We start from the raw sequence: 26,097 nt of genomic DNA on the forward strand, positions 1-26,097 counted from the left end.
AACAATCTTTGAGGGGGAAAAAAGAAAACAGAAAAGAACACAAACAAATGTACACAGCAATGGTTATAAAACTAGGATTAGACTAGAGATAAGACAGAGTAAAAGCAAAGACTGAGGGGGTTGGGACAACAGTCACAGAGGGGGTCGTAAAACTGTTGGATAATGAGTGAGGAACCCCATGTCCAAATTAAGGCCATTATCTTTTGTATCAAATAGAAATATCATTCTTCATTCACAAATTTTCCTTTCCTGGATAGTTTTGAAATTCCCTTTAAGAACTAAGATTTTGAGATCTTTCATAGTGTGGTCTGTTTGTGTGAAATGGTGTCCCACGGGTGTGTAGAAGTCATCTTCTTTGTGTTCCTTCATGGTATGTCTGTGCAAATTAATCCTTGTTCACAACTTCTGTCCTTTTTCACCAACGTAAGATCCTTTGCTACATTTTTGCTTTGGATAAGGTACACAACATTACTGGAGGTGCAGCTGTATGATCCGATGATATTGAAGATCCCTTTTGAGTGTCTGACACATTTTGATGGATTAATTTGTTTGCACAGTTTGCAGCATTTTTAATTGCAGGGTTTGCTTCCATTATTTGTGACATCATAATCAGAAGGAAGTTTCCTACTGATTAGTTTATGTCTGAGGTTGGGGAGTTGCCTGAAAGCCAGTATTGGGGGTTGCTGGAATATTTCTTTCAGAGTTCCATCCTCTTTTATGATGGGTTGTAAATCACACCTCCGCAATTGGAGATGGGAAGAAATTTCTAAGGCTGGTCATAGATGGTTTGTATTTTTCAAACAGCCAGAGGGCTGAGGGCTGAACAAAAAGAAATGAATAGATTCCCCCATTGACTTAGGCGAGGTTGATGGAGGAATCCTCCCTGTGTTATTGTATTCTGACAGTGGCATTCCTCCGCTGCCAGAACACACTGATTAGCAATGCAGCTGCTGATAGAATGAAAGTTTTCCAACAGTTCCCAGTTTTAAAGCAGTCTAATGATCAACTTCTGTCAAGTGGGAATGATCAATGATGGATTAAAATTCATGTGGTTGCTGCTGAACAAGCCAAATGCCGAACCATCTATGGCCAGCTTAAGCTAAATTCCTTAAAATTAAAGACAAAATAGTGGTTCTAAAGGCAAGACTTTTTTTTATCCCAATGCATTCCCTGCATTAAGGTAAACAATATCTCAATAAGTGTATGCCCCCCCCCCAAAAAAAATGATCTGAGTACTATATTGATCCAGCGCCGTACCTGTTTGCAGCCAGCCTTGCTCTCTCTCTCATTCTTCACAGAGGCAGCAAAGGGAGCCATTGGCTCCTGTTGCTGTCAATCAAATCTTGTGCGAGGGGGGGCAGAGCCCAAGCCATTCTGTACATTTATAGTAGCACACAGCTCAGGAGTAAGCCCACAAGTGCACCACCATAGTAAGCAGCTGCCTATGGTGTAAGAAGTGGAGGAGCCTAGAGTGGCGGTGGGGGACCCCAGAAAAGGTCGATCGGGGCTGCTCTGTGCCATACCATAGCACAGAGTAGATAAGTATAACATGTTTTTTACTTTGAAAAAAAGGAAACCTTTACTATCACTTTAATGTACCTGAATTTTATTTTGGGTATGACTTCCTAAAGGCAAGTAAACTGTTTTCTTTGCCGGTAAAGTTGCACTCTGCAGGGAAATTTGTCCAAAATGTGGTGCAATTTCACATTGCTAAAAAATACCCAATCACATGCAAGGAAAAAAAAAAGACAGCATTTTTGCTCGCTTGTGATTGGATAATGGAAGTCAGCAGAGTTTTACTAAGCTTTGGGGCAAATTCTCAAACATCGAGTTCTGCATTTTGGGGTATGGTGACAATGTTCTCATAGGCCCTATGCACACCGGGCATTTGCCCAGCTCTTCTAAATGCAGAAGAAAAGCAGCTTCAAAAACACGGCTAATTTGCATTTTTGCAAAAGCTTTTAGGTGCCATTAGGCACGTTTAAGTGCATCAATCACTTGGGCATTCATTTAATTGGCCAGAATATTAATTTATACTGGTTATTAAAATAAATTAATGTTTGAGTGGTAAGATGTTTTTTCTGCAAAAAGCTCTTCTCCTGAACACGCAAGTAATGTTTTATTTTTTTTTGCCTCTAAATACCTGTAAATGCCTATGTGTACATGGACACATAGGCTAACATGCTAAGGTGTTTAGAGGCAAAAAAAAGTCAAACTCCATTTTTGAGCTGTATTGTCTATAAAGCTAATACACATTTTTTGCAAAAACATGACTTAGGCACATTTTTGAAGCTGCTTTTCTCCTGAGAAGAGAAAAGCCTTTAGAATAGTTGGGCAAATGCCCAGTATGCATGGGACCAATGAGAGTACTGGAACCACACCACACACCCCACAATGCAAAGCTTGATGCTTGTGTAGCTCTACCCCCTTAGGGGCCACTGGATTTGAATTGGGTCTGCCTATGCTCTGCAGGGCCAGGCAACACGCACTTTCACACTCTACACACTGTAATCAGTAAACAGTCCTTAAGCATAGTTTTGTGATTTTATTAAGGGGTTAAGAACTTGGGTAGGGTCTAAGGGTATATGGGATGCCCCAGGAACTATAGAGTTTGAGGACATCTCTATGGCTCTATGGTGTACCTCCTCAGACCCCCTATGATTCTTCCTCTTCACCCAGCTGCCAGAGAGTATCCCTGGGCAAGGGGGCCAAAGAACTGTTAATTTAGAACAGTCCCAAATGAGAAGCTAGTTGGGTCTTGCACCTGATTGCCCTCTTCCCTTATGCAGCCTAAGGGTGTAAAAGTACTCACACTATCCTCTCCTGTTAGCTTGGTGGGTTGGTGGCTGCCTTCAGGCCTTACCCTGGACTGGCTCTTTCCTTGCTACACAGGCTGTCTTCCCCAGGAGATGTTGAGGCAGTTGAGATCCTCTTTTCCAGTGACCTGCCTGTAGGTGGGCTCCCCTCCCTGGGGCCCCCTCCCAGACTCCTTACTCTAGCCTTCCTCAACCCCTCTTCCACCCGACACTGCCCTGCTGCACAAGCCCTGTCACTTTTAACGGTTTCCTTGGTCATCATGCCCAGCCTCCTGCCAAGGGAGTGGTCAAGATCCCTGAAACATATGGGCCTCCCCTCCTCCTCCGCCCCTCTTTTCTGGAAAGTTTTCTGGAAAGGTGGGAGGGCTCCAGAAGCCCTGACCTGATAGAGCCTCTCAGCCTGTCCTGAGGTTAACTCCTGCCTTACTCACAGGCTGACTAATCGCAGGCTGCTACTCAGCCTCTGCTAAAAAAGGAAAACAACAGTCTATCTAGCTAACCTGGAGGGCATTACACTTGAGTGAAACATTACCAGGCCTTAGCATTGCCAAACGAAGAGAAAATGGACATGGCTATCCATATGTAAATTAAGACTCTACAAAAGTATGTATTTGTTTTTATAGTTTTTTGTATTCCATTAGTACAATGAAAGATCTAAAAAAAAAGAAGTGGTATGTCTTACCACCCCATGGTACCTGCCTTATATGCAAGCCTCTAGTGTAACCAGAGGTTAACATTTGCAATGCACATCAAGAAACATATGATTAAGTCTCTAACAATTTAAATTCCAATTAAAATTTAAAATTTCTGCAGATGTGTTGTAATTTCTTTAGTATGTGGGGGACGGCATACATTACTGGAAATGTAATTTTATATCAATATTCCCTCTTTCCTATCATATTTCTTATTTAATTCAATTTGGAAGATGAAGCACGATATGGATAATACAACATTAAAGTTTTAAAATGCGGCACCAAAATTCCTTTAGGCACATTTAATGTATGAAGTAGTGCGCAAAAAACGTTAAGTATGTAAACCTGAAATCATTTACAGGTCTTAAATGCTTGAAATCTCCCATCTGAGAACATAATTTGTAATGGGAGTCCCATAACATGTTTACCCACATCTGGAAACTGCATTACAGGTTTGCAGCTATTGTTATAGATGAGTAAAAACAATTTAGCAATCTGTAGCTAATTACATTGTGTAGGATTGGGTCCTGTATGAAGATTTATCACTAACTATAGCATATTTATTTGATGGGAAAAAAAAGAATAATCCAGGGAATAAAAAGTTAAATATCTTTAAAGTGACCCTGCCGCTTCGATAAGAACAATGTCAGCGGCTGTACCTGTGGCAGAAGAGGATTCATTTTCTTACCCTCCCAGTGGACAGTGTATTTATTCTTCACTTTCTTATGGAGCTAGCAGAACTGCTGCTATCCGACACGTCCAGGTGTGTCAGGTAATGTGTCCCCTCTGGCCACCATGGTCCCTACTACGATGCTACATTGCTACAAGACTCAGCGCCCTATGGGAAGAACCATTCTTCCTCCATACTCTGGGTCCTTGGTTTCCAAATGAGAGGCAAAAGTTGCTCTCATCAGAAAAGAGGACTTTGGACCACTGAGCAACAGACCAGGTCTGTTTTTCTTTAGCCCAGGTAAGACGCTTCTGACATTGTTTGTTGTTCAGGAGCGGCTTGACAAGAAGAATACGACATTTGAAGCCCATGTCCAGAATCCGTCTGTGTGTGGTGGCTCTTGATGCACTGACTCCAGCCTCAGCCCACTCCTTGTGAAAGTCCCCAACACTTTTGAATGGCCTTTTCCTGACAATCCTCTCCAGGCTGCGGTCATCCCTGCTGCTTGTGCACCTTTTTCTTCCACACTTTTCCCTTCCACATAACTTTCTATTAATGTGCTTTGATACAGCACTTTGGGAACATCCAACTTCTTTTGCAATTACCTTTTGAGGCTTATCCCTCCTTATGGAAGGTGTCAATGATGGTTTTTTGCACAACTGTCAGGTCAGCAGTCTTCCCCATGATTGTGATTCCTACTGAACCAGACTGAGAGACCATTTAAAGGCTCAGGAACCCTTTGCAGGTTTTATGGCTTAATTAGCTGATTAGAGTGGGACACTTTGAGCCGAGAATATTGCACCTTTTCACAATATTCTAATTTTCTGAGATTGTGGATTTGGGGTTTTCATGAGCTGTAAGCCATAATCATCACAATTATGACAAATCACGGCTTGAACTATCTTGCTTTGCATTTAATGAGTCTATCTCATATATTAGTTTCACCTTTTAAGTTGCATTACTGAAATAAACAAACTTTTGCACGATATTCTAATTTTTTGAGTTTCACCTGTATACTCAGTGACGTGACTGGCCTCAGGTGATACACAGAGATGAAACAAATCCTACCACATAGGTTGTACCCGTTTACTATATTCTCTTCTTTACGTCCATTCAGAGCACTGAATTCATAAAGCTTGTCTGAGAATTCAGAAAAAAGGGGGCGGAGAGCTGCAACTACACTCTGCAGAGCTCAGTGAGGGGAGCTCTGAGAGCTGATTGTAGGGAAAGGGAAAGGATACCCCCCCCCCCTTCACACAGGAACAGAGCGGAGGATGTCGATCTACTGAAGGTCCCTCCCATGTCACCATTTTTCTCTTGGCCTCTTGAAACTTGTTACAATTGATTCACAGGAATTGATAGCACAGGAATGAAGAAGCAGAGATACTGTAAATTACATTTAGTGCTCTTAATTGAGATAAGTACACACTAAAGAGGGATATGCTTTGTTTATATTTCATATCTGAGGTTTGCAACCACTTTAGGAGAAGGAATCCCCTGTCCCTCTGTTTCTTATCACAAATTCAAGATTCTCAGATTTGGTTGCAAGTAGTCTATCCATGGAGACCAATTTCACAGGAATTTCCCATGTTTAGTTAATGAGACGGCCATTAATTTTCCATTGATCATTGTTCCATTTAATTGTGTTTTAACCTCTTGAAAGCTTAGTATGGGGGATTTTCATGATTGGGCTATGGTTTGACTGACTGCACTGAATATTATTCAGTCATTTTTGCTGTGTTGCATTGGGTATGGGGCACTCTTCTATGACAAGTTGCAACTGCATGCAGTTAATTTGGAGATATGACAAACTAACATAAAATAATATTGCCCTCATTCCTATAGACCATAGTCACACCTTGGTACAGTTGTCGGCCCGTTGTTCTGTGCCCATGTTCTCCCTACCTATCTTTATTCCTTTTCTACTCTTTTTTCTTACTCATTTCCCCTCCTTTAATTCTTCTCCTTTTTTTCTCTATCAAACATATCACTTGGACTCTGGACTTTCCCATCTGCTCTAGAAAACAAATCCTACAAAGTAGAACATGTAAACTTCTGTTGATCCTACCTAACCTATATGACATTTCGCAATTCTGTACAATTCTGTTAATTTGGTACAGGCTATGTACCAACAACTGTATAGAACAGGGCCACATGTGGCCTGAGTCTGCTATGAATGTGGCCCAACACAAAACCATAAACTTAAAAATGTTGATTTGGGGGGGGAGGGGGGTTTATAAAAATGCATTTACACTTAGCGAACATGTGTGGCCAAAGAAAAAATTTACAGTGTCTTCTTACTGAACTTTTATCTTCCCAAACAAAGATCTCCCACTCTTCACAATCATGCCTTATTCATGTCATCAGTTTTTTGATAGCACCTATATTTGTGAGAAAATATTTTTAAGGATGAAGCACACAAAGGGCAAAATTAGAACCAAAATATCGGAACATCTTGAGAATTCATTGAGAATTTCTACTCCATCCATCAAACCACATATTGGGCAGCACAGTGGATAAATGGTTAGCACTTCCACCTGGCAGTACTAGGGTCGTATCCCAACCATGGCACCACCTGGCTTGAGTTTGCATGCTCTCCCTGCGCCTGCGTGGGTTTCCTCCGGGTACTCTGGTTTCCTCCCACACTCCAAAGACATGCTGGTAGGTTAATTGGATCCTGTGTAAATTGTCCCTAGTATGTGTATGTATGAAATTAAGTTAGGGACCTTAGATTGTACACCCCTTGAGGGTTAGGGACTGATGTGAATGTACAATATATATGTAAAGCACTGCATAAATTGACAACGCTATATAAGTACCTGTGATTAATAAAATATTGATGCATTAATTTATCAAAAACATTGTCAAATATCACACTAGTTTTATGTTGCCCTCTTTTACTTTTATAATAAAAAATATAAAAAAAAATTAAGTTTTATTACTCTAATAGATACATTATCTATTTCAGTTATTGTTACCTTTTGGTCTGTCTGAATTTTTCTGCTCATCAGCTATTCTTATTGTTAGTGTATTTTATGTGCAGCTGAAGACAATTCCTCTTCTTCCAATGTGGCCAATGAAAGTCAAAAGGTTGGATACCCCTGGTATAGATGTCTGTGTGCTGTAAACTTTTATTCCTTTAACAAAAAATTTACATTAAAAAAATAAATAATAATATTAGTATTGCCTGTCAACTACTTACATCTTCTTTAACTATTCAAGTTTTTACATATTATTTTATTTATATATTTTTGTAGTTTTGTGCTAAGAAATATACACAATTTTTTAAAAGTATATTTCATTGGCCAATAATGTTACCAGGTGGTGTAATAGCAACATTACTTTAATAATGAAGAAAACAAGTAACAGAATAAACGTTTTTGCATTTACAGTACAATAGTAGTTTTTTGAATATCATTACTGGTCAAAACTAGAAGCAAGTGTAATTTTTCTATTTGGTAACTTTTATTTTGTCTTTCAAACTATAAACAAAATGAAATAATTTATGGAAGAGAATATTGACAAATTAAACTTTTTCACAAATACAATGTATATCTCAATTTGGTTTAATAAATAAGGAATGACAAAGGTAATGTCAAATCAATCGATCTTTGCCAAACGTTGGGAGTTGCTACAGTCTATAAAATGTCAGCAAACACTAATAATGAATTGATTAAATGGTTTGTACAGTGTCTAAATATTTTCTTCAATAATTATGGTCAGGACTAAATACACAATGTTCGAATATACAGTATTTCTTGTTTCTTATTTTGTTATGGAGGTAAATATGAAATATTTATATGAATGAAAACAATATTTCCACCCAGCAGGTGGACCTCCTGTCATTTTTTCATATGTTTTAATATCTGAGTTTCAGCTATTTAGCGTTGGAAACAACAGATTCCTTTTTGCAAAGCAGTTAAGATACGCTGGGTAAACATGCAGAAACATGAAATATTCTTTTCATTCATCTTCATATCCAATGTTACATATTAACCTGAAAAAAATTAAACTAAATATTTAAATATTGTACATTTAGTGCTATAAGATATAATTATAAATGAATTAATTAAAATTAATGAATTATTAAAGAAGCATTTACAAAAACCTGTACATTTCATTTGAGCCCTTCACTATTAGCAGCATTGTCATTACTTAAATTATAGTAGAATACATAGGAGCAAATCAATATACACGTATATTAAACATCTGTTCTTCTCATAGGGTAGGTACTTTTACATTGTGAAGCAGAGAATATGGCATTATCAGGGCTTGAAAAAGCCACTCACCTGCTCGCCAAATGCGAGGAGAAATTCTCTAGCAGCGAGCACAGATGATGGAGTGGCTGCGCTCCAAGCCTCATTGTGAAGCCGAGTTCCGGTTTCCGAGTTCCGGTTTCTGGCTTCTTCGGCACCGCCGCTGAGGGGACAGGTGCAGGAGAGGTCCGCTCTCCTCCGCTGAGAGGAGACACGCTCTCCACCGTCGCGGGGGACTCAAGGAGTAAGTACTGTATACATGTCATATCACTATAATGGAGTACAGGGGAGGGGAGATATACATTACTGTATACAGTTTTATATTTTGGACTCTTTATTCTAAAGAAAAATGTAATTTCATAAGCTTTAACCTCCCTGGCGGTATTCCTGAGTGTAGCTACACTCGGGCTTACCATGCGGCGCTGCTCCGCGATCCCTCGATCACTTACCTTGTCCTGCGCTCCCGCGATGTCCCTCCTGCAGTGTCCCCGGCAATGTAATCCGGCGGATGCCGGCATCTGTCATCTGGGTTCCGTCCCCTGTGAGCGCCGGGACGTACGGGGGACAGAACGGCGAGAAATTTGAAAATGACAAAAAGTGACATTCACTAAAATCACTAAAATCACATAGTAAAACATTACTGTATCAAACCATTTCACATACATTTTGTCCCGAGTGCTTTGTCCTGTGCCCTGCCTGCATTTTTACTGTTCTTTCTGCCTGGAAACTGAGAAACATTCATGGCGTCCAAAAAGCGTCCCTTTAGGTCAAAAGCGGTTTTAGACCGGCTAGAGAACAGCGATAGTAAATCAGAACCACTTGCAGAATTGAGTGATAATGATTCGTGGGGAAATTTGTCATCAGACACTGAAAACGATTTTGCGACTTTGCTCAGTGATGTGCGAACTTGGCGCTATATTTCAAATTTCAGTGTTTTTGGTTTTATTATATTATTGAATTAAATTTATTATTATAATATTATTATTTTTTATGATTATTTATTAAATTATAATTTATGATTTCGTGTTTCAAGTTTTATCATACCCGGGATGTTTACTAGACTTTTGTTCGGACAGATTTCAGTGAGTTATTCCTAAAAATTACAGGCCTACAATAAAAAAAATACATATTCCATGCAAAAAAATTTACCGCTTTGAGCACAGAAATACTGACATAATCAGACCGCTAGGGAGGTTAAAAAACAGACACTCACCTGTCCCTCAGTCCAGTGGTGTCAACACCATGGCTGGTTTCATCGGTTGTCCTCTCTCCCTGACACAGGCATCTTAAGTGTGAACACCCAGCTATGAAAGCTTGTAGCTTCACATCTGGGTGCCCACTGCGCATGCGTGAGTAGTGCTGCACCCTATGAATGGTCCTGTAGTCTTCTGGGACCTGTCACAAGTCCCAGAAGACTACGGGGAGGGAGATGAACTTCTGCTTCCGATCGCCTAGGTGAAGTGGGCGAATTATAATTTATGATTTTGTGTTTCAAGTTTTATCATACCTGGGATGTTTACTAGACTCTTGTTCGGACAGATTTCAGTGAGTTATTCCTAAAAATTACAGACCTACAATAAAAAAACTACATATTTCCATGCAAAAAAATGTACCTTGCTTTGAGCACAGAAATATGGACACAATCACACCGCTAGGGAGGTTAAGGGGGCGTGGTTGGGGCAGGGCTGGGGTGGGGTTGGCGTGGGCCAGGGGTGGGGTTGGAGGCGGGCCTGGGCAAGGTTGGGTGGGGCAACTGGTGGAGAGTAAGGTTTGTGCCTGGCTAGTAAGTCTAGACTCGAAATTCTAAGCCCTGACATTATGGTAAACTTTCTCTAAGCTGGTTAACAGTTAAAGAAGCTTTTTGCCAAAAATGTACCTACAGACCCAAATGTGCAATCTGTTTTTCTGAAAGTTTTATTTTTCAATATCATGCAGCCTATTTTTTGCTAAATCAGAAATGTTCAGCATTAACATGCATGCTTATTCTTATGGATATTTGTAGAGAAAGCCAGCTCAAGCAGGAGTCCTGTGTGCAGAAAAAAGGTGGGACATAGAGTCTCATTGAGGCAAAAACAAAGTTTTGTTTATGAGGGGAGGGGGCAAGTGAATCCCATTCTTTAATTACAATTATATTTTTGCATGTTTTGTCACCTAAGAACTATTATGCATAAATCAAGAGTTTTTCAAAACAGGTGCCATAGGGTTCTTTTTAGAACAGGGGTCTGTACTAACTGAACAAAAATCCCTAAATGCTTTTTCCATAAATATACTGAGCTTTCAATGGCACCAATACATAAGGTAATTATTGTTCCACCAAGCTTGGCAAAATTTGGTTGCCTTCAAAAGTGGGTCGGTATACTTTATATGTTAGGGGCTAATATTGCCTGTTTGCTGTATAGTAGGGATGGGCTTCTGTCCACATCTCTGAATCAAACAAGATATTGTGTTACTATTGCATATTGGATAGGTATTTCCTAATAAAAAGAAACTTGAATAACATAAGAAGTACAAAAACTTGCATGTACGTGTTTGAACCCATTATTCTTTTTTAGGGCTGCTAAACATTTTTCTACATGGATGTTTGATGCCCTCAGAATTATTTTTCACCATTATTTTTCATTGGTACACAAAAACAGCTTGAGGCAGCTGGATGCATTTTGGAAGCAGGTCAGAAGCACTTGTGAAGGAACTTGAAAGCATCTCACACTGGTTTCAAATGCCAGTTAAAGGTAACTGAGAGCAAGATGCATTAATCTACCTCCATAAATTCAAGGATTATCTGAAATCTGGTGGATTTTCAAGCAACGCATCACAGTTGGGTGTGAAATAACTTTAAAGAACTTATTAAGGATGGCTCCATGTCTCTTGCAGCACTCCACACCTTCAGCAGTTTAAATGTATGTTCAAGTTAGAGTCATTTTTGCTCATTATGTCATTGGTAAAGTTCAACTTCTATAATACAGCAGGAGTTTCCCCTGTCTGAATCTGTAAATTGAGCTGTTAATCAATATAAAGTAGTGGAGAAATTCAGCTCAGACTCTTTGGTGAATTCATCAGTTCTTTATTGTGGAATTGATCTGATAGTCAACGCAGGCTGATAATTTGTTACACTCTGACCTTGATAAAGGGGTCTTTTTAGTTAGAGTCTTATTAGCATGCTCAGCCGGGCCCTCTATCTCTTTGCCCACCCTAGTTGACCAGTAATGATTTACTATAAAAAGATGGTGCACAATTTGTAGGTGCACTGCATCATCATGACTTTATTAGTGCCTTTTTGCCAATACAATTTCAGATATCAAATAAAATACAAGCAATTACATCACCATTGACTACCCCTAAGGCTGTACAGCACCTAATTACTGTACAAATGATAAATGTCCTTTTGTCCCGAGTAGGTGAATGAGACACAGAACAAAGACACAGAAGTAAAAGGGTACAAAAACCACCATTACCAGTTCACTGGTAGCTGGCAATCATGGGTAGATGATGCACTCTGCAAAACTGATTACAAAGCCTTACTTTTTTGTTCACTCATACATCATTATTACTTATATTACTAGCAGTGCCTAAATCAACCAAAATCAATTAGCTGCAAATATGCTACTTTTCTGATTCACTGAGGTCCCCTCCTTTTAGATCACCCAGGGTCTGCTGGAAAGCTGAAGCTAAGTTCCACGTATGTCAACATCTGACCTCAAATAGCAGGGTCTCCATGAAGGAAAATTGGGAGATAGAAACTTACACAACCCCCCCCCTAAAAAAAAACAAAAAACATCTACCCATCTCCCCAATTTTATTTCATAATTTCCTGTGGATAAATAAAAAGCCATGGGTGCACATACTTTTATAGAACGAATTAAGATTTTCCTAAATAACAAAGTGCTGTTGATTTATGTGGACCCTGCTACGTTTATGTCATTGGTAAAATTCAACTTCTATAATACTGCAGGAGCGTCCCCTGTCTGAATCTGTAAATTGAGCTTTTCATCAATATAAAGTAGTGGAGAAATTGAGCTCAGACTCTTTGGTGAATTCATCAGTTCTTTATTCTGGAATTGATCTGATAGTCAACACAGACTGCATTATTTGTTACTCTGACCTTGATAAAGGTTTTTTTTTAGTTAGAGTCTTATTAGCATGCTCATCCGGGCCCTCTACCTTTGCCCACCCTAGCTAATCAATAATGATTTACTATAAAAAGGTGATGCACAATGTGTAGGTGCACTGCATCATCATGACTTTATTGGTGCCTTTTTGCCAATACAGTTTCAGATATGGAATAAAATACAAGCAATTACATCACCACTGAGTACCCATAAGGATGTACAGCACCTAATTACTGTACAAATGATAAATGCCCATCGGTCTTGAAGTTAGAGTAGGTGAATGAGGGTCCTGCTGAGCAAAGATACAGAAGTAAAAGGGTACAAAAACCACCATTAGCAGTTCCCTTATAGCTGGCAATCATTGGTAGATAATGCACTCTGCAAAGCTGATTAAAGAGCCTCAGTTGTTGGTTTTCTCATACATCATTATTGCTAATATTACCAGCAGTGCCTAAATCAACAAAAATCAATTTGCTGCAAATATGCCAGTTTTCTGATTCACAGAGGTCTCATCTAGTTAGGTCACCCAGGAGGCTTCTGGAAAGCTGAAGATAAATTCCGCATATGTCAACATCTGGCCTCAGATAGCAGGGCCCCCCTGAATGGAATGCAGGAAATATTATTATTATACAGTATTTATATAGTGCCAACAGTTTGCTCAGCGCTGTACATTACAATGGGGGACAATACATGAGACAGTACAATAACAATACAGTGCGATAGACGAGGGGTTCGAGGGCCCTGCTCCTTGGAGCTTACAATCTAGGAGGGAGGGGATAGTGGTACGGGAGGAAAAGTTGTGGGACATGGAAAGGTAGGAAGAGTGGAGGACATCGGCAGTTAGCAGAGGGTGGGGTAGGTTTCCCTGAAGAGGTGGGTTTTTAGGTTGGACGTGATAGAGAAGTCAGTGGGAGGGGGGTGCGTTGGCTGGGGGGAAGACTAGGAGCTCAGTTTTGGAGAGGTTCAGTTTAAGGAAGTGGAGTGACATCCAATCTGATATGTCGTTCAGTAGGCTGGTGATTCGGGCGGAGACTAAAGGGGTGAGGCGAGGGGTCGAGAGATAGATTTGGGTGTCGTCGGCATAGAGGTGGTAGTTGAAGCCGTGAGAGTGTATCAGTTGGCCAAGGGATGAGGTGTAGATGGAGAAGAGAAGGGGCCCAAGGACAGAGCCTTGAGGGACCCCGACAGAGAGGGGGAGTGGGGGGGAGGTGGTAGTGTTATAGGTAATGCTGAAGGAGCGGTGTGATAGGTAGAATGAGAGCCAGGAGAGAGCAGAGTCTCTGAGGCCAAGGGAGTGTATTTTCTTGAGGAGGAGGGGGTGGTCGACTGTGTCGAATGCCGCGGGGAGGTCAAGGAGTAGGAGCACTGAGTAATGGCCATTAGCTTTGGCGGTTAGCAGGTCGTTTGCGAGTTTGAGTAAGGGGGCTTTGGTGGAGTGTAGGGGATGGAAGCCAGACTGTAGGGGGTCGAGGAGGTTGTTGTCGTTGAAGTGGGAGCTTAGGCGAGTATAGACTAAGCACTCAAGGAGTTTGGATGTAAATGGCAGCAGGGAGATGGGTCTAAGGTTGTTCGGGTCGGTGGGGTCCAGGGAGGGCTTTTTAAGTATGGGAGTGATGTGTGCTTGCTTCAGAGGGGAGGGGAATGCTCCAGAAGAGAGGGAGTGATTAAAGATGTGGGTGAGGGAGTGTAGGATGGAGGAGGAGGGAGATCGTAGGAGTTGTGAGGGGACAGGGTCGAGGGGGCAGGTGGTGAGGCGGGCTTCAGAGAAGACCTTGGTGACCTCCTCAGTGGTGGTGGGGTCGAAGGAGTGGAGTGTAGAGGGGGCTACTGTGTGAGGGATGTTCAATGGGGTTAGTTGGATGTTAGATGGGGTGGAGGTCTGAACAGTGGTGAGGCCGAGGGGGAGGGGTTTTGAGGGGGCTGCTGTGTGAGAGGAGGTAGGTGGGGTGGAGGTCTGAGCAGCAGCGATGTCCCTGCGAATAGTGCCAATATTATTTTTGCAGTGATTGGCAATCTCGAGGGCGGTGAGTGAGGTACTGGGTGGAAGTGGGGGCGGAGAGAGTAGAGAGTTGAAAGTGGAGAAGAGCCGGCGAGGATTGGAGGAGAGGGAATTGTCACGATCGTGGCGTCAGACCCCAGCCCTTCTCATCAAACTCGTGACCGGACTATTCGATCTAAAACCGAGATGTCACGTGCGTAACAATGCCACACCCAGCTGCACCCTGCACTACGATTTTCCAGCTAATTGAACCACAATCGTTGTAGCGGCAGCCTAAGCGATTGTTACTGGGTCAGGTTAATTAAGCAATTAACCCTTCACACTGCCACCACCTCCTTTTTGTACAGAGAAAGAGGAAACTCAGAAATATCAGCTAAAACACTATAATGGTTGAGATAATCGTCTGCATAATACGGTCACCACAGGCCGATTATGCAGAGAGTTAAACAAACACAGTAGCGTTTTCTTTAGAGGCAGGAATTCGTAAATTGCAATAAAGCGCTATAGAAACAGTTCAACACTTTCAGAAGGAAAGATTTATTACTAAAAGGTCAAACGGGTGCAATAAAAATATTTACAGAAAAAGATGTAACTAAGATATATATATAAATATACAGAGACCAACAGCACAGCAAAGAGATATCAGAGAGAGGTGAAAAGGTTAAGGTACTTGCCAAAGTTCTGGGTTAGCAGATCCAAGTTTCAGAGCAAAAGGGCACGGGTCTCCCCAGGTGGCACTGATGTTAATATGGGAGACATCTTCAACTTACACTCTTAGGCCTGACAGCCTATTTTGTCATCCCCAGCAGGGGGTGTCTCTGAAGTCAAGGACCAATACCCCGTTTAGGGCGTGTAGGTATGGGCGGATACCTCATCTAGAGCGGATACGTGGGCGGATACGTCATCTAGAGCCAAAATCTCCCATAAGTCATATTTTGGCCCATAACTTTTCCTATGCACAAGTGACATTCCATCCGTGGGTAGATTATTAGGCAGACACGTCTGAGGATTGATTAGATATGAATTATGAAATTATACACTGAACGGTTCACAAGATCTATTTTTCAGCTTTCTTATATATTCAAGACAATGCGAGTGACCTACCAAACTGTTCGCCTTCTCATAGTCAATTTGACGGTATGTTTTTATGTAAATCTCTCATATTCCAAGATATGAGACAGAGGGGAAAAATGGATTTTGAAAAGTGGTTATCTGATTCTGTCACATGCGCTGAGTTAGGTTTATTAGGTTGGAATCTCTTTTAACTCCTGGGAAAGCTTGCCTTATCTTATACGAGGTATTACATTTTACAGGTTCTTCGGACAGCTAGGCCCCAGCTCCCTTGGGGGGCTTTATAGCGTCTATGACCCTCCTGTGACATTCCTAACTCACACACATACTGGCCAAATGTCACTGGGCTTCTCAGAGAAGGAGGGGGGGAAGAATGAGGGAGAAATATGTTTGTCAGGATGGTTAACCCCTTTGCGAAGATGGAGGTTGAAGCCAAAATGGTTTAACTGCGTCCATCTCTGGGTATATGCTGTTACAGGTATTGATGAGGGTCAGAAAGTAGGCTTGTTTGGCAGCGTGGAGGGAGGAGGTGTAGATGTGGAAGGCAGATTTGTAGTGGGTGAACGCTAGTTGGGACCTGGTTTTGCGCCATAGTCGCTCCAGCGCATGACTGAGAGTTTTGGTATGATCAGTCTGCCAGGGCTGGAGCGGGCAGGGTCTGATGCTTCGTGTGGTTAAAGGCGCTAGAGTCTAGAGCTGATGACAGCGAGTTGTTATAGGCAGTTGTGTCCAGGTCGGGGCAGGACAGGGGAAGGATGCTGTCGGAAAGTTGATCAGCTGCGGAGTGAAAGGGGGCAGGGTTCAGGTTGCGGAGGTTCTGGCTGGTAATAGTTTGACATTTGGGGGGGAAGGCGTTTGAGGACGAGGAGACAGATAAGGTGATGAGGTTGTGGTCAGAGAGAGGGAAGGGGGTGTTTGTGAGGTTGTGGGTGGCACAGAGATGAGAAAAGAGGAGGTCCAGGATGTTCCCGTCGGAGTGGGTGGTGGATTGTATGCACTGAGTGAGTGCAAAAGAGGAGGTTAAGTGGAGGAAATGAGATGTAGCCGGGTTATTGATGTTGACAGGAATGTTGAAGTCTCCAAAGATGATGGTAGGTAGCTCGGAAGAGAGAAAGAAGGGTAGCCAGGTGGAAAAGTCATCAAGGAGGCGGGGTACAGGTCCAGGAGGCCAGTAGATCACAGCAATCCTCAGGGGGGTTGGAGAGAAAAGTCAGATGCAGTGGGCCTCAAAGGAAGAGAAGGATAGAGAGGGGGGGTTTGGGACAGGGGTGGACTGACCATTTGGAGACTCGGGCACTGCCCGAGGGCCCGGGGTCAATAGGTGGCCCCATGAGATGCCCCTGGTACCTTTTTCATAGGCTTTTTTGAGTTTGGGCAAGGACACAGAGGCCCCATGATCCCCGTTTGCCCCGGGGCCCCATGAGTTGTCAGTCTGCCCCTAGTTTGGGAGGACTCGCAAGGTGCTCAGTGGTGAAAGAAGCAGACTAACCCCACCACCTTTTCAAACGTTGGGTCTGGGTAAGTGAGTCCAGATGAGACCTCCATAGGAGAGTGCTGCAGGGGAGGTGGAGTCAGTGGCTTGGATCCAGGTTTCTGTGATCGCTAGGAGGTTGGGGGAGCGGTAAACAAAGAGGTTGTGGACGGTGGTGAGCTTGTTGCAAACCGATTGGGCGTTCAGAAGTGCACAGGAAAACAGGGAGGGTGGTTTTGGGGAGCAGAGGGACAGGTACTAGGTTGAGGGGGTTGTGGCAGGACATGGAAGTGGGAGGGTGTCTTGTGGGTGGGCGAGGAAGTGGAGGGCCAGGGTTCGGGGAGATGTCCCCGGCGGTTAGGAGAAGAAGAAGGGTGAGAAAGGTGGCATGGGAGCGGGATGTGCAGGAGTGTGTAAGTCTACCAGTGGAGGTGTTTGGGTCAGTGGGAGAGTGGAGCATTAGGAGAAGATGTTGGGTGCCGTAGAGAGGAGAAGGAAGCAGGGAGGGTGCAATGAACAGATGTTTCGGAGGAGCAGATGGATATATACAGTTTTGTTCAACATAATAGCAGTGTGTTGAAAAAAGTGAATAAAGCTCAAAATCCTTCTAATAGCTTTTATTTCCATACAAACAAATGCATTGGGAACACGACACATTCTATTCCAAATCAAAACATGAAGAAAAATAGATCAAATTTGTGTTGTTCCTCTAAAATAATTGAAGAAAAGTGAATATTAGACTGTTCAAAAAAATAGCAGTGTTTGTATTCTTCTTTACAAACTCAAACATTCACTATATAAACTGAAAAATGTTTGAAGATTTTGCTTTCCTTTGAATCACTTAATGAATATTTCATTGTATAAGCACTGTTTCTAAGAACTGCTGTACATCTGTGCTGCATGGAGTCAGCCAACTTCTGGAACCTGTGAACAGATATTCCAGCCCAGGATGATTGGACTACATTCCACAGTTTCTTGGTTTTGCCTCAGAAACTGCATTTTTGATGTCACCCCACAAGTTTTCTATTGGATTAAGATCCGGGGATTGGACTGGCCACTCCATAACATCAATCTTGTTGGTCTGGAACCAAGATGTTGCACGTTTACTGGTGTGTTTGGGGTCGTTGTCTTGTTGGAACACCCATTTCAAGGGCATTTCCTCTTCAGCATAAGGCAGCATGACCTCTTCAAGTATTCTGATGTATTCAAACTGATCCATGATCCCTGGTATGCGATAAATAGGCCCAACACCGTAGTATGAGAAACATCCCCATATCATGATGCTTGCGCAACCATTCTTCACTGTCTTCACAGTGTACTGTGGCTTGAATTCAGTGTTTGGGGGTCATCCGGCCACTAGACCCAAAAAGAACAATCTTACTTTCATCAGTCCACAAAATGTTGCGCCATTTCTCTTTAGGCCAGTCAATGTGCTCTTTGCGGGGGCTTCTTGCAGATAGCTTGGCTTCACATAGGCGTCTTCTAATTGTAACAGTACTCACAGGTAACTTTACACCTTCTTTCATCTTCCTGGAGCTGATTGTTGGCTGAGTCCTTGCCATTTTGGCTATTCTTCTATCCATTCGAATGGTAGTTTTTCGCTTTCTTCCACGTCTTTCAGGTTTTGGTTGCCATTTTAAAGCATTTGTGATCATTTTAGCTGAGCAGCCTATCATTTTCTGCACTTCTTTATATGTTTTCCCCTCTCCAATCATTTTTTAATCAAGGTACGCTGTTCTTCTGAACAATGTCTGGAACGACCCAGTTTCCTCAGAATTTCAGAGAGAAATGCACTGTAACCAGCATGTACATTTGCTGCCTTCCTTCCTTAAATAAGGGCAATAATTGCCACCTGTTTTTCAAAGAATGAATGACCTCACTAATAGAACTCCACACTGCTATTATTTTGAACATGCCCCTTTCAATTAGTGATCCAATTACACAGAATCAGCAGCATGCATGTCATGACTGTTGGGTCTGTTGGATTTCTATTTCTCTACTACACCTGCTAGTAAATTATTTGCCATGTAGAAATATAATTTCTACCAAAAACAGTGATTGATCAGGTTAGTGATGTCTGACTGCTATTATTTTGAACACAACTGTAGAAGAGATTTTGGGAATGGAGGAGAGGAGTATGAGGAGGAGGAGTGGGAGAGGCATTTTAGGGAGGTAAACGGAGTGGCGGACAGGTGTGGTGGGAAGATTGGTTTCAGATAGTTAGCGTGCAGTGGCATATCTTGTCGCTGTGTATTCAGGTAGCTAGATTTCTCGTGCCTAGGAGCAGGATGGGTAGAGTTCAGGTCGATAGGTTGTAGCCGGGGGTAATCAAGCTGCGAGTATCAGTTTGTGAAAGTCTGGTTAGAGGGGTGAGGTTTGGTTTGCAGAGATGAAGGGTGGTCGTCAGCAGCGGAGGTGTTTTCCAGGTGGTGGAGTAAAAACATATGCAAAAAATACTAAAATACTAAAAAATAAATCAACTACCCACCTCTCCAATTTTATTTAATAATTTCCTGAGGATAAATAAAAAGCCATGGGTGCACATACTTTTATGGAACTAATTAAGATTTTTCTAAATAACAAAGTTCTGTTGATTTGTGTGGACCCTGCTACATTGGCTTGCTACTTAACTTAATTAGAACTCAGGTGAATTGAATCAGTTACATTGCTGGATCTGTGCCTGGCTCCTAAAAATAAAGTTACAGAAGAATTCACAGTGCTAGAGTTAGTAATATAAAGAGACAAGGTGCGTTTCTATAAAGATGTTTGAAAAGATAAAATAAGAAGAAGGTAACGGCTACAGGACTTACAGGCATTCACAATTTATTCCTTCTTGCCTTCTGGACAGAGGTTGTGCTAGTTTTATGCTTTTAACTTATCGCAATAGTAAAATAATTTTATGTGACAGGTGTCTGGATAAATGATTCAGCAAAAAACCTTTGCCTGTGTTAAAATGTGGAATAAATCACTGTTGATGAAGAGAATGCTAGGACAAGGCATAATAGGTCCTTGTTTCATAAAATATCTTTATTACGGTATGAATTTTCTTTTTTTCAATCAATTATTGCAATATACCCAACACAGTGGTGTAACTGCTTCCATCGTATAAGGATCTTCTTGTTGTCATTAAAACAGAACATTGCCATAAAACTATTAGTGTGTAAATTGTATTGTACATGTTGTAGACAGGTACGTAGAGTTATGGATATGGGGCGATGAAAATAGTGAGAGCCACAATGTAGCACACTGCCATCTCTAGTATGCTAGCTTTGTTGTATTACTGGAACTCTGGGAGGTTTCTATGTAGGTTCCTTAGAATTCCTAAAAAATAAATGTTGTATAAGTGAGTAATGCGTACCATCAGTTGTTTTCCCTCTTACTGACAGGGATCTCAAGTCAAGGAAGACCACAAACATTCCATAAGATGCCATTGCTTCCATTACACATTAAATTGTGCATCCTAATTAAACTTCATTGAAGTAAGCCCATACCTGAAAATCATTCCATTAGTTAAAAATATATTTAGGTCTAATAAAGCCTTTCCCAACCTTTTACTATTGATGAACCTTTGAAAAAAGGTTTGGAAATTTTGAATAGTTTTTTTTTATCTACAGCTTTTAGTGTGCTAGCTTTGTTGTATTACTGGAACTCTGGGAGCTTTATATGTAGGTTCCTTAGAATTCCTAAAAAATAATTATTTTATAAGTGGGTAATGCGTACCATCAGTTGTATTTCCCTCTTGCTGACAGGGATCTCAAGCCAAGGAAGCCCACAAACGTTCCATAAGATGCCATTGCTTCCACTACACGTTAAAATGTGCATCCTAATTAACCTTCATAGAAGTAACCCCATACCTGGAAATCATTTTATTGGTTAAAAATATATTTAGGACTAATAAAGCCTTTCCCAACCTTTTACCATTGAAGAACCTTTAAAAAAAATTTCAAAATTTGAATCTTTTTTTATCTACAGCTCCCAATACATTAGTGTGATTAGAGAGTTGTAGATATAATAATAAATATACAGATATAACAAAAAGCTAATAAAATGACTATTATTTACTGTATAAAGTGCCAAAAGTTTGTGTAGTGCTTTACAAATTAAAAGAAGACAGTACAGAAGACAAGGTTAAGAGGGCCCTCTTCATGAGAGCTTACACTCTAAAAGGGGGGAGGGGTACAAAAGGTAATAACTGTGAGGAATGAGCTGATGGAGAAAATAAAAATACAGTTTATTAAGTGAATGGAAAGATAGGCTTCCCTGAGGAAATTAATTGCCAGGCATCATCTAAAGGCAGGTAGAGTAGGAAACAGCTGAAAACAATTGGAGCTGGGAATTCCAGAAGAAGGGAGGGATGTGATGAGGGAGCTAGAGAACAGGAACAAGATATTAACGGCAATGTTTTTCTTTTTTTTTTTTTTTTTTTTTTAAATAACAAGCATGTCATACTTGCTCTGTGCAGTAGTTTTGCACAAAGCAGCACTGATCCGCCTCTTCTTGGGTCCCCTGCCAGAGCTCCTGGCCTCGTCCCTCTGCTGAATGGCCCCATAGCAAGCAGCTTGCTTTGGAGGCACCCAAGCAGGCTTGCTCTGAAGCCGCTGCTCTCTGTGTTCATTCATACACAGAGCTGTGGCTTGGCCCAGCCCCCTATCTTTTCATCTTATCTTATCTTTATTGGTTTACTGGTCATGATTGACAGCCAATGGCTCCTGCTGCTGTCTTTGCCAATGAGGAGGGAGAGTCCGCAGAGAGTCGAGGCTCTTGTGCACATTGCTGGATCGCAATGGGGTTCAGGTAAATATTAGGGGGGCTGAGGAGGTTGCTCCACACAGAAGGTTTTTTTACCTTTATACATACAATGCATGAAGGTAAAATCCTTGAACTTTTACAACCACGTTAAGTGATATTTTGAGATGAGGTTGATGTTGTAGCTTGGGGCAGAGTTGTGGATGTTGTTTTTAGTATCTTGAATGTTATTTATTGGACAAGTGAAAGCCAGTGGAAGAATTATTGGAGGGGTGGTGAACAATGAGTGGTTAGTAAGGTGGAAACCGTGAGTGTGCTCTTAAAATTGACAGCAAAAATCACCCTACTGGTAGAGAGAAGAGGGAGCAGCGTCCCAAGTAATTCCAGAGACTTGACATTATGTGTGAAGATGGACGCCACTCAAACTGATCCCTAGGAGTCAGAGAGAAATAGTGTGTAGAGAGTGGCCTCAGCCATTACTCTGGCCATGCCCCCTGACACATTTTGTCCACCCATAGGGGGCTTGGTCACAGAGTCTCTGTGACCAAGCCCCCTATGGGTGGGGCGAAACGCATCAGAGGGTGTAGCCAGAGTGACGACTGAGGCCACTGAGGCTACACACTATTTTTCTCTGACTGGGGATGAGTTTGAGAGGCATCCATCTTCACACATATAGTTAGTAAGATAGATGAGTCTGACAGCAGCATTTGTAAAATACTACAGAGGGGATTGCCGGTGTACAGATGGTCTAACAAGTAGGGAGTTGTAATAGTCAAGGTAAGAGAAAAAAGAGTGAGTTAGTAGCTTTGTGGTGCCATTGGCTAAAAAAGTGCATATTCTAGTGATATTATGGAAGTATGGAGGTTAAGGTGGCAAGGATTACACCTAGCACCTTAGCATGAAGGAAGGGACTGAAAAGTGTGCTATTAATCTTGAAGAAAAATAAGGGGGGGGGAGAGATTGTGAGCTCAGCTGTGGAAAGATTGAGTATGAGGAAGCGGTGTGACATGCATACCAATATGTCAGTTAGTAAACTAGTGATGCATGAGGAGACTGGCAAAGTGAGCAGAGTAGAGAGATTGATGTTGGTGTCTTCATTATAATAGGGAACCTTACAGAAAGGAAGAGAAAAAGTAGAGGTGGAGGTATAGGTGACACTGAGGGTGTGCTTAGATAGGTAGGAGGAGAACCAGCATGCTCAAAGTCTCAGAGGACAAGGGACTGGAGTTTTTTGAGGAGGATCTGGTGTTCAACTTTATTGAAGGCAGCAGAAAGGCCCTAGAAGTATGAGTAGGGAGTAGTGGTAATTTAGCTGTTAGTAAGTCGTGAAATTTTAGGAGGGTGAAAGTCAGACTGAAAGGGTCAAGAAGGTTGTTATCAATGAGGTAGTAGCCCAGATGGTGGGATCTATCTATCTATGTATTTGTTTATGGTGCAGCTCTATGATTCATTTTCAAAAACATGAAAGAGCAAGTAGGTACTTCCATATGCTTCCTGGAAATGTAAATATATGGGCTATTCATATTCAATATTCATCTTTATCTCACTGAAAATTTAAAAAAATGCATAAAACTATAAAGAATCGGTCTTAAAGTCAATTTTGTCAATATCAACCAGTGGTGGAGGTGTACAGTCTTTCTGATGTAATAAATGGAACACATGTAATAATGTGCGACTGCTAAGTAATACAGCAGTACCCTGAGCCCAGGCCTGCATGATGATGCACCCCATGCTGTGTTCCCAGGACAGCCTAGTGCTGGCAAAAGCAATTAGTTTGCCTGCCACTTGTTGGATCTGTTCCCATTATGTTAAGGTAGGGGGAAAGTTGTAATTAGGTGTTAGCTCCCCTTTTAGAGAAATCCCTCCTCTAGTGATGCAATGGGTGAATTTGTGCCCACATAAATGCCAGTGGGGGTGGATCCCAGTGTAGACAGGGCATAGGAGTCAAGCAATCCAAAGTTGCCAAGATGCGGTCTCCAGCATTACTGATCTAAAGGGCCCTTTGCAGGGACAAAGTCAAAAGCTAGGTGTAATAGGTTTTGTGAGTAATGGTGGAAGCCTGGAGAAATAGGCTGGGCAGAGCTATGGAAGGGACATTGAGAAGAAACTGGTATACTAATGAGAGCTTGTTGATCATCCCTTTTCCTCAGAGATAGAAGCTAGCTGCTGTAGACTTGTGTATGTGTGGAAGTGGTCCCAGATTGGTAGTGCTCCCAGAGAGAGGAATGGAGGTGAATAGGGAAGATGGCTTAACTTCTTGCCGACCAGCCACTTTAGAAATATGGTGGCAGGTCGGCACAGCTGGGCAAAACCACGTTTTAAAACATTCGTTTGCAAAACAGGTAGGGGGTGCGCACAAGGCACGTGCCCGCTCTACCCGTCCCGCCGATCGCGGCCACGGGTGTCAGTCGCCGGGTCACAGCCGGTCATTACCTACCGTGTCCCGGCGATTAGCGACAATCACTGACAGAGAGGACGGCTGCAGTGTTTACACTGCAGCTGTGCTTTCTGTCAGATCCCTGTCAGCTCCTGACATGCTGATCCGGAGAGAGGAGTTTATCTCTCCAGATCAGCCTTGTTCCCGTGCAGTACACCCCGCCCCCTAGTAAAACACTCCCCTCACACAGTTAACCCTTTCAGCAAATAAAAAAGTTAACCCCTTCCTCCCCAGTGTCATTAGTACAGTGTCAGTGGTTTTTTTTTGCACTGATCACTGTATTGGTGTCACTGGGGATGTCAGTGACCCCAAGTCAGTTCCCCCCAGTGTCAGAATGTCCGCCGCAGTCCTGCAGTCCTGCCATAAGTCGCTGATCACCGCCATAAGTCACTGATTGCCGCCATAAGTCGCTGATCGCCGCCATTATTAGTATAAAGAAAATTAAAAATCCCAGTATCTTTCCCGCCATTTGTAAATGCTATAACTTTCACGTAAACCAATTAATTTACACGTATTGGGTTTTTTTTTTAGCAAAGACATGTCGCAGAATACATTTTGGCCAAAATGTATGACTAAATTTGATTTTTTAATTTTTTTTTACTGGACATGTTTTATAGGTAAAAGTCCAAAATATAGTTTTTTTTCCTCAAAATTGTTAGCCTTTTTTTTTTATAGCGCAAAAAATTTAAAACGCACAGGCAATCAAATACCAGCAAAAGAAAGCTCAATTTGTGGGAAAAAAAGGATGTAAATTTCATTTATGTACCGTATTGCATGACCGCGCAATTGTCCGTTAAACTAGCGCAGCGCTGTATAGCAAAAAAATGGCATAAATTGCAGTATCTATACCATAGTTTGTAGACGCTATAACTTTCACACAAAGCAATCAATATACACTTATTGGGATTTTTTTTACCAAAAACATGGAGCAGAATACATTTTGGCCTAAATATATGACTAACTTTGAGTTTACGATATATTTTTTATAGCTGAAAGTAAAAAATATTGTTTTTCTTCAAAATGTTTGGTCTTTTTTTCTTTATAGCGTGAAAAATAAAAAGCGCACAGGTGATCAAATACCACCGAAAGAAAACTCTATTTGTGTAAAAAAAGGATGTATATTTCATTTGGGTGCAGCATTGCATGACCGCGCAATTATCAGTTGAATTAGTGCAGCGCCGAGTAGCAAAAAGAGGCCTGGTCATTAAGGGGGGTAAATCTTCTGGAGAGCAAGTGGTTAAAAGGATGTGCGGGTGTTCTGCGCAGACAGCTACAGAATATCTACACCTTTGTGTGAGGCATCCAGCAATGAAGAATTTTGATAGTATGTCAAATGTGATGTTAAATGTCACAGAAAGCTTTTGAAGCTGTGAAGTTACAGTAAAATGCTAAAAATACATTTTATACTTGGACATTCCTTTATTCTTTAATATTAAGGTCTCTGACCAGGGCTGTTGTAAGTGGACCTAAGACTGGGAGTGTGACACAATATGACAGAAAGTTCTATCAAAAACAGATGGGTGGTTGTCCTATCCAAGAAGAATCGGGGCAGGGATCATACAATTTGGTGCCAATATTTGCCTATTCAGAGGTTCCCTTACACTGGGCTCACATTAAGTAGGGTTTAACCATTAGCCGCCCGGCCTATAGCCGTTTGGCGGCCGCAAAAATGCTTTAGCTTTCTGGGTGCACGCCATTTGGCGTCCTCCCGCACATGCGCAGTTCGCACGGTTGCAGAGCCGCGCAGCAGCGCGATCTGTCACCGGCCATGTACCTCGGACACGGCCGATGACAGATCTGAGTACCGACCCCCTTTGCCAGTACCATGTGACC

The sequence above is a fragment of the Staurois parvus genome, unplaced genomic scaffold, assembly GCF_062004578.1.
Source record: "Staurois parvus isolate SC_StPar_1 unplaced genomic scaffold, SC_StPar_1.0 ptg000708l, whole genome shotgun sequence".
NCBI lineage: Eukaryota > Metazoa > Chordata > Amphibia > Anura > Ranidae > Staurois > Staurois parvus.